We start from the raw sequence: 9993 nt of genomic DNA, 5'->3' as shown, positions 1-9993 counted from the left end.
CACACTCGGGTGAAGGCGGCGGACCTGGCGATCCAACACCCGTTCCTTCACTGGAAAATCGTGCCACTCGTTTAACATTATCGGCGCCTCGGCCTCACAAGGCGCTGTGGCTTCGAGAGGTGCGCCAGCCACCACTCGAACATGCTAATGTGTCCGTCTGTGACCCGCAGGAAACAGAAGAGCGAGGGTATTCCGCTCAGCCTCAGCAACAGCATACGCGCTGGCCGGCCGAGGGCCCTACCGCATCGGACACCTAGCACCGCATCTTTCCTCTGAGGAGCGAGACACACGCACACCGCTTCCCCGCCACCGAGCACACGTCTGCTTTCGGAGCCAGCGTGGCCTCGCTCGGGTACTGGTTCAACCGCGGGTGGAGGGGTGGTCCGCAGCGGTGCAATTTTCTTACTTTTGCAACAACCGAAGCAACCTGTTGGCGCTCGCACGGCTAGGAAATGCCGACTGGCGTGCGTCGCCTGCGTTCAAAACGGTTCTGGGCACGCACACGGTGTTGACTCTGCCCATGTCAAACACTGCAGTGTGCAACCCAAGGGGACTCAGGCACCCCGCCCGCCCCCTAGGTGCCTGTGAACAGGCTTTGTATTTTTATTTTTCATCATCAAGTACACCGCCAGGTGACACTTTGTGATTTTTATTGCTCATAAATACAGTTCTCTTATTTGTAAATCAACGGAAGCAACATGTTGGCGCTCGCACGACTAGGAAATGCCGACTGGCGTGCGTCGCCTGCGTTCAAAACGGTTCTGGGCACGCACACAGTGCTGACTCTGCCCATGTCAAACACTACAGTGTGCAACCCAAGGGGACTCAGGCACCCCGCCCGCCCCCTAGGTGCCTGTGAACAGGCTTTGTATTTTTATTATTCATCATCAAGTACACCGCCAGGTGACACTTTGTGATTTTTTTTGCTCATAAATACAGTTTTCTTATTTGTAAAACATCGGAAGCAACATGTTGGCGCTCGCACGGCTAGGAAATGCCGACTGGCGTGCGTCGCCTGCTTTCACATCGGTTCTGGGCACGCACACAGTGCTGACTCTGCCCATGTCAAACACTACAGTGTGCAACCCAAGGGGACTCAGGCACCCCGCCCGCCCCCTAGGTGCCTGTGAACAGGCTTTGTATTTTTATTTCTCATCATCAAGTACACCGCCAGGTGAAACTTTGTGATTTTTTTTTTTGCTGCTCATAAATACAATTTTCTTATTTGTAAAACAACGGAAGCAACCTGTTGGCGCTCGCACGGAGAGGAAATGCCGACCGGCGTGCGTCGCCTGCGTTCAAAAGGGTTCTGGGCACGCACACAGTGTTGACTCTGTCCATGTCAAACACTCTATAGTGTGCAACCCAAGGGGACTCAGGCACCCCCGCCCCAAAGGTGCCTGTGAACAGACTTTGTATTTTTATTTTTCATCATCAAGTACACCGCCAGGTGACACTTTGTGATTTTTTTTGTTCATAAATACACATGTATATATATATTTGACACTTTGTCATTTTGTCTGTTCTTTTCGCCACACGCCATGTTTATTAAACCAGGGTTACCACCGGTCTGGACCCTGGCCGATATTTCAGACCGACAACGGAGTTCGGAAAGCCCGCACAAATTCATCTTAAATCCTCATATAGGACTTCCGAGAGCTCTTTGAAAGGTATTCTATTTGAAAACGCTTACCACCCTCAAAGTCGCACTTTTCTGGGCATTTTTAAAGTGTGACCGTTGTCTGAAAATGTTCTGAAAATCGTGTCCCCGAAAATCTCCGGGTACCCCGCCAACCTCCCCTGCCAACAATTGCAACCGTAAGGTCGGGCGGTAGGCCTACCGTCCAGGAGGCCCCAAAGCCCGCAAAACGCCATTTTGCCATTTTCTCATCGGGACTTCCGAGGGGAACTCATTAACGAGCTCCAGGAGTGGTATGCCAGAAATTGCAACTTGACCCGTCGCCGGGCACACCCGCTACTCTCTGCGGGAATACCCCCACCGGGTGCCGGGTAAAGGCCTCGGATCTGACCTCATGGACTTCCGTCTGCGCACGGATTTTGCTCTCGCGGGCCCAAGAGCCACTTTCCACGGCCTACCAATGCAATCCGAAGTGCATTGGCCAACCATTACAACGGGAAACACTTTGCCTCTCCGCCAGAGACTAAGTCCAATTGGTTAACCATTTCTCAGGAAAACACTTTGCCTCTCTGCCAGAGACTAAGTCCAATTGGTTAACCATTTCTCATGGCCGCAATTTGCCTGCTGTTCACAGACTAAGTCCAATTGGTTAACCATTTCTCAGGAAAACACTTTGCCTCTCTGCCAGAGACAAAGTCCAATTGGTTAACCATTTCTCAGGAAAACGCTTTGCCTCTCTGCCAGAGACTAAGTCCAATTGGTTAACCATTTCTCTTGAAAACACTTTGCCTCTCTGCCAGAGACTAAGTCCAATTGGTTAACCATTTCTCATGGCCACAGTTTGCCTGCCGTTCAGAGACTAAGTCCAATTGGTTAACCATTTCTCGTGAAAACACTTTGTCTCTCCGCCAGAGACTAAGTCCAATTGGTTAACCATTTCTCGTGAAAACACTTTGCCTCTCCGCCAGAGACTAAGTCCAATTGGTTAACCATTTCTCTTGAAAACACTTTGCCTCTCTGCCAGAGACTAAGTCCAATTGGTTAACCATTTCTCGTGAAAACACTTTGTCTCTCTGCCAGAGACTAAGTCCAATTGGTTAACCATTTCTCGTGAAAACACTTTGTCTCTCCGCCAGAGACTAAGTCCAATTGGTTAATCATTTCTCAAGGCCACAATTTGCCTGCCGTTCAGAGACCAAGTCCAATTGGTTAACCATTTCTCTTGAAAACACTTTGCCTCTCTGCCAGAGACTAAGTCCAATTGGTTAACAATTTCTCTTGAAAACACTTTGTCTCTCCGCCAGAGACTAAGTCCAATTGGTTAGCCATTTCTCTTGAAAACACTTTGCCTCTCTGCCAGAGACTAAGTCCAATTGGTTAACCATTTCTCGTGAAAACACTTTGTCTCTCCGCCAGAGACTTAGTCCAATTGGTTAATCATTTCTCAAGGCCACAATTTGCCTGCCGTTCAGAGACCAAGTCCAATTGGTTAACCATTTCTCTTGAAAACACTTTGCCTCTCTGCCTCTCTGCCAGAGACTAAGTCCAATTGGTTAACCATTTCTCTTGAAAACACTTTGTCTCTCCGCCAGAGACTAAGTCCAATTGGTTAATCATTTCTCAGGAAAACACTTTGTCTCTCCGCCAGAGACTAAGTCCAATTGGTTAATCATTTCTCAGGAAAACACTTTGCCTCTCTGCCAGAGACTAAGTCCAATTGGTTAACCATTTCTCGTGAAAACACTTTGCCTCTCTGCCAGAGACTAAGTCCAATTGGTTAACCATTTCTCAGGGGCACACCGAGGGCAATCTGTAACGTCTCGCGGGCCCGGGGGCCCCTTTGCACGGCCTGCGAATGCAATCCGAGGCGCACTGTCCTTCGTTTGGTTAACCATTTCTCAGGGGCACACCGAGGGCACCCTGCATTGTCTCGCGGGCCCGGAGGCCACTTTGCACGGCCTGCCAATGCAATCCGAGGTGCTTCGCCCTTGGCCGCCTTCCCGGCCGGCTTCGGGACGTTTCGGGGGCTCTCACCGGGGCAAATCCGGTCCCCCGGGCGATTAGGAGGCCTCCCCGGGCAGGCCCGGGCTTCAGGCCGCCGCTTTTCCATCCCGGCCGAAAGAGGCGAAAAATGCCGAAAATGGCCAAAAATGGCCGCCGGCAGGGCCTGTCGGTCGGTTTGGCGGCAGCCTGGGTCGGTCCCTGCAGACCTGGAGGCTCGAGAAGGTTTTTGGCGATGTCGACCGATTCTCGATTTGCCACCTCCTACTATTCTGCAGGTACCCCGCCAACCTCCCCTGCCAACAATTCCAACCGTAAGGTCGGGCGGTAGTCCTACCGTCCAGGAGGCCCTAAAAGCCCGCAAAACGCCATTTTGCCCTTTCCTCATCGGGACTTCCGAGGGGAACTCATGAACCAGCTCCAGGAGTGGCATGCCAGAAATTGCAACTTGACCCGTCGCCGGGCGCACTCGCTGCTCTCTGCGGGAATACCCCCACCGGGTGCCGGGTAAAGGCCTCGGATCTGACCTCATGGACTTCCGTCTGTGCACGGATTTTGCTCTCGCGGGCCCAAGAGCCACATTGCCCGGCCTGCCAATGCAACCCGAGGTCCATTGGCCTCATTGGTTAATTATTTCTCGAGAAAACACTTTGCCTCTCTGCCAGAGACTAAGTCCAATTGGTTAATCATTTCTCAGGGGCACAGTTTGCCTGCCGTTCAGAGACTAAGTCCAATTGGTTAACCATTTCTCTTGAAAACACTTTGCCTCTCTGCCAGAGACTAAGTCCAATTGGTTAACCATTTCTCTTGAAAACACTTTGTCTCTCCGCCAGAGACTAAGTCCAATTGGTTAATCATTTCTCTTGAAAACACTTTGCCTCTCCGCCAGAGACTAAGTCCAATTGGTTAACCATTTCTCGTGAAAACACTTTGCCTCTCTGCCAGAGACTAAGTCCAATTGGTTAACCATTTCTCTTGAAAACACTTTGCCTCTCTGCCAGAGACTAAGTCCAATTGGTTAACCATTTCTCGTGAAAACACTTTGTCTCTCTGCCAGAGACTAAGTCCAAGTGGTTAACCATTTCTCGTGAAAACACTTTGCCTCTCCGCCAGAGACTAAGTCCAATTGGTTAATCATTTCTCAAGGCCACAATTTGCCTGCCGTTCAGAGACCAAGTCCAATTGGTTAACCATTTCTCTTGAAAACACTTTGCCTCTCTGCCAGAGACTAAGTCCAATTGGTTAACCATTTCTCTTGAAAACACTTTGTCTCTCCGCCAGAGACTAAGTCCAATTGGTTAACCATTTCTCTTGAAAACACTTTGCCTCTCTGCCAGAGACTAAGTCCAATTGGTTAACCATTTCTCGTGAAAACACTTTGCCTCTCTGCCAGAGACTAAGTCCAATTGGTTATCCATTTCTCTTGAAAACACTTTGTCTCTCCGCCAGAGACTAAGTCCAATTGGTTAACCATTTCTCTGGAAAACACTTTGCCTCTCTGCCAGAGACTAAGTCCAATTGGTTAACCATTTCTCTTGAAAACACTTTGCCTCTCTGCCAGAGACTAAGTCCAATTGGTTAACCATTTCTCTTGAAAACACTTTGTCTCTCCGCCAGAGACTAAGTCCAATTGGTTAACCATTTCTCTTGAAAACACTTTGCCTCTCTGCCAGAGACTAAGTCCAATTGGTTAACCATTTCTCTTGAAAACACTTTGTCTCTCCGCCAGAGACTAAGTCCAATTGGTTAACCATTTCTCTTGAAAACACTTTGCCTCTCTGCCAGAGACTAAGTCCAATTGGTTAACCATTTCTCGTGAAAACACTTTGTCTCTCTGCCAGAGACTAAGTCCAATTGGTTAACCATTTCTCAGGGGCTCACCGAGGGCAATCTGTAACGTCTCGCGGGCCCGGGGGCCCCTTTGCACGGCCTGCCAATGCAATCCGAGCCGCACTGTCCTTCGTTTGGTTAACCATTTCTCAGGGGCACACCGAGGGCACCCTGCATTGTCTCGCGGGCCCGGAGGCCACTTTGCACGGCCTGCCAACGCAATGCGAGGTGCTTCGCCCTTGGCCGCCTTCCCGGCCGGCTTCGGGACGTTTCGGGGGCTCTCACCGGGGCAAATCCGGTCCCCCGGGCGATTAGGAGGCCTCCCCGGGCAGGCCCGGGCTTCAGGCCGCCGCTTTTCCATCCCGGCCGAAAGAGGCGAAAAATGCCGAAAATGGCCAAAAATGGCCGCCGGCAGGGCCTGTCGGTCGGTTTGGCGGCAGCCTGGGTCGGTCCCTGCAGACCTGGAGGCTCGAGAAGGTTTTTGGCGATGTCGACCGATTCTCGATTTGCCACCTCCTACTATTCTGCAGGTACCCCGCCAACCTCCCCTGCCGACAATTCCAACCGTAAGGTCGGGCGGTAGTCCTACCGACGAAGAGGCCCCAAAGCCCGCAAAACGCCATTTTGCCCTTTCCTCATCGGGACTTCCGCGGGGAACTCATTAACCAGCTCCATGAGTGGCATGCCAGAAATTGCAACTTGACCCGTCGCCGGGCAGATTCGCTACTCTCTGCGGGAATACCCCCACCGGGTGCCGGGTAAAGGCCTCGGATCTGACCTCATGGACTTCCGTCTGTGCACGGATTTTGCTCTCGCGGGCCCAAGAGCCTCATTGCCCGGCCTGCCAATGCAACCCGAGGTCCATTGGCCTCATTGGTTAATTATTTCTCGAGAAAACACTTTGCCTCTCCGCCAGAGACTAAGTCCAATTGGTTAATCATTTCTCAAGGCCACAATTTGCCTGCCGTTCAGAGACTAAGTCCAATTGGTTAACCATTTCTCTTGAAAACACTTTGCCTCTCTGCCAGAGACTAAGTCCAATTGGTTAACCATTTCTCTTGAAAACACTTTGTCTCTCCGCCAGAGACTAAGTCCAATTGGTTAATCATTTCTCTTGAAAACACTTTGCCTCTCCGCCAGAGACTAAGTCCAATTGGTTAACCATTTCTCGTGAAAACACTTTGCCTCTCTGCCAGAGACTAAGTCCAATTGGTTAACCATTTCTCTTGAAAACACTTTGCCTCTCTGCCAGAGACTAAGTCCAATTGGTTAACCATTTCTCGTGAAAACACTTTGTCTCTCTGCCAGAGACTAAGTCCAATTGGTTAACCATTTCTCAGGGGCACACCGAGGGCAACCTGTAACGTCTCGCGGGCCCGGGGGCCCCTTTGCACGGCCTGCCAATGCAATCCGAGGCGCACTGTCCTTCGTTTGGTTAACCATTTCTCAGGGGCACACCGAGGGCACCCTGCATTGTCTCGCGGGCCCGGAGGCCACTTTGCACGGCCTGCCAATGCAATCCGAGGTCCTTCGCCCTTGGCCGCCTTCCCGGCCGGCTTCGGGACGTTTCGGGGGCTCTCACCGGGGCAAATCCGGTCCCCCGGGCGATTAGGAGGCCTCCCCGGGCAGGCCCGGGCTTCAGGCCGCCGCTTTTCCATCCCGGCCGAAAGAGGCGAAAAATGCCGAAAATGGCCAAAAATGGCCGCCGGCAGGGCCTGTCGGTCGGTTTGGCGGCAGCCTGGGTCGGTCCCTGCAGACCTGGAGGCTCGAGAAGGTTTTTGGCGATGTCGACCGATTCTCGATTTGCCACCTCCTACTATTCTGCAGGTACCCCGCCAACCTCCCCTGCCAACAATTCCAACCGTAAGGTCGGGCGGTAGTCCTACCGTCCAGGAGGCCCTAAAAGCCCGCAAAACGCCATTTTGCCCTTTCCTCATCGGGACTTCCGAGGGGAACTCATGAACCAGCTCCAGGAGTGGCATGCCAGAAATTGCAACTTGACCCGTCGCCGGGCAGATTCGCTACTCTCTGCGGGAATACCCCCACCGGGTGCCGGGTAAAGGCCTCGGATCTGACCTCATGGACTTCCGTCTGTGCACGGATTTTGCTCTCGCGGGCCCAAGAGCCTCATTGCCCGGCCTGCCAATGCAACCCGAGGTCCATTGGCCTCATTGGTTAATTATTTCTCGAGAAAACACTTTGCCTCTCCGCCAGAGACTAAGTCCAATTGGTTAATCATTTCTCAAGGCCACAATTTGCCTGCCGTTCAGAGACTAAGTCCAATTGGTTAACCATTTCTCGTGAAAACACTTTGCCTCTCCGCCAGAGACTAAGTCCAATTGGTTAATCATTTCTCAAGGCCACAATTTGCCTGCCGTTCAGAGAAAAAGTCCAATTGGTTAACCATTTCTCTTGAAAACACTTTGCCTCTCTGCCAGAGACTAAGTCCAATTGGTTAACCATTTCTCTTGAAAACACTTTGTCTCTCCGCCAGAGACTAAGTCCAATTGGTTAACCATTTCTCTTGAAAACACTTTGCCTCTCTGCCAGAGACTAAGTCCAATTGGTTAACCATTTCTCGTGAAAACACTTTGTCTCTCTGCCAGAGACTAAGTCCAATTGGTTAACCATTTCTCAGGGGCTCACCGAGGGCAATCTGTAACGTCTCGCGGGCCCGGGGGCCCCTTTGCACGGCCTGCCAATGCAATCCGAGCCGCACTGTCCTTCGTTTGGTTAACCATTTCTCAGGGGCACACCGAGGGCACCCTGCATTGTCTCGCGGGCCCGGAGGCCACTTTGCACGGCCTGCCAACGCAATGCGAGGTGCTTCGCCCTTGGCCGCCTTCCCGGCCGGCTTCGGGACGTTTCGGGGGCTCTCACCGGGGCAAATCCGGTCCCCCGGGCGATTAGGAGGCCTCCCCGGGCAGGCCCGGGCTTCAGGCCGCCGCTTTTCCATCCCGGCCGAAAGAGGCGAAAAATGCCGAAAATGGCCAAAAATGGCCGCCGGCAGGGCCTGTCGGTCGGTTTGGCGGCAGCCTGGGTCGGTCCCTGCAGACCTGGAGGCTCGAGAAGGTTTTTGGCGATGTCGACCGATTCTCGATTTGCCACCTCCTACTATTCTGCAGGTACCCCGCCAACCTCCCCTGCCGACAATTCCAACCGTAAGGTCGGGCGGTAGTCCTACCGACGAAGAGGCCCCAAAGCCCGCAAAACGCCATTTTGCCCTTTCCTCATCGGGACTTCCGCGGGGAACTCATTAACCAGCTCCATGAGTGGCATGCCAGAAATTGCAACTTGACCCGTCGCCGGGCAGATTCGCTACTCTCTGCGGGAATACCCCCACCGGGTGCCGGGTAAAGGCCTCGGATCTGACCTCATGGACTTCCGTCTGTGCACGGATTTTGCTCTCGCGGGCCCAAGAGCCTCATTGCCCGGCCTGCCAATGCAACCCGAGGTCCATTGGCCTCATTGGTTAATTATTTCTCGAGAAAACACTTTGCCTCTCCGCCAGAGACTAAGTCCAATTGGTTAATCATTTCTCAAGGCCACAATTTGCCTGCCGTTCAGAGACTAAGTCCAATTGGTTAACCATTTCTCTTGAAAACACTTTGCCTCTCTGCCAGAGACTAAGTCCAATTGGTTAACCATTTCTCTTGAAAACACTTTGTCTCTCCGCCAGAGACTAAGTCCAATTGGTTAATCATTTCTCTTGAAAACACTTTGCCTCTCCGCCAGAGACTAAGTCCAATTGGTTAACCATTTCTCGTGAAAACACTTTGCCTCTCTGCCAGAGACTAAGTCCAATTGGTTAACCATTTCTCTTGAAAACACTTTGCCTCTCTGCCAGAGACTAAGTCCAATTGGTTAACCATTTCTCGTGAAAACACTTTGTCTCTCTGCCAGAGACTAAGTCCAATTGGTTAACCATTTCTCAGGGGCACACCGAGGGCAACCTGTAACGTCTCGCGGGCCCGGGGGCCCCTTTGCACGGCCTGCCAATGCAATCCGAGGCGCACTGTCCTTCGTTTGGTTAACCATTTCTCAGGGGCACACCGAGGGCACCCTGCATTGTCTCGCGGGCCCGGAGGCCACTTTGCACGGCCTGCCAATGCAATCCGAGGTCCTTCGCCCTTGGCCGCCTTCCCGGCCGGCTTCGGGACGTTTCGGGGGCTCTCACCGGGGCAAATCCGGTCCCCCGGGCGATTAGGAGGCCTCCACGGGCAGGCCCGGGCTTCAGGCCGCCGCTTTTCCATCCCGGCCGAAAGAGGCGAAAAATGCCGAAAATGGCCAAAAATGGCCGCCGGCAGGGCCTGTCGGTCGGTTTGGCGGCAGCCTGGGTCGGTCCCTGCAGACCTGGAGGCTCGAGAAGGTTTTTGGCGATGTCGACCGATTCTCGATTTGCCACCTCCTACTATTCTGCAGGTACCCCGCCAACCTCCCCTGCCAACAATTCCAACCGTAAGGTCGGGCGGTAGTCCTACCGTCCAGGAGGCCCTAAAAGCCCGCAAAACGCCATTTTGCCC

Source organism: Cetorhinus maximus, unplaced genomic scaffold, assembly GCF_964194155.1.
Source record: "Cetorhinus maximus unplaced genomic scaffold, sCetMax3.hap1.1 HAP1_SCAFFOLD_989, whole genome shotgun sequence".
Classification (NCBI taxonomy): domain Eukaryota; kingdom Metazoa; phylum Chordata; class Chondrichthyes; order Lamniformes; family Cetorhinidae; genus Cetorhinus; species Cetorhinus maximus.
The sequence above is the reverse complement of the archived record's forward strand: the minus strand, read 5'-3'. Positions refer to the sequence as shown.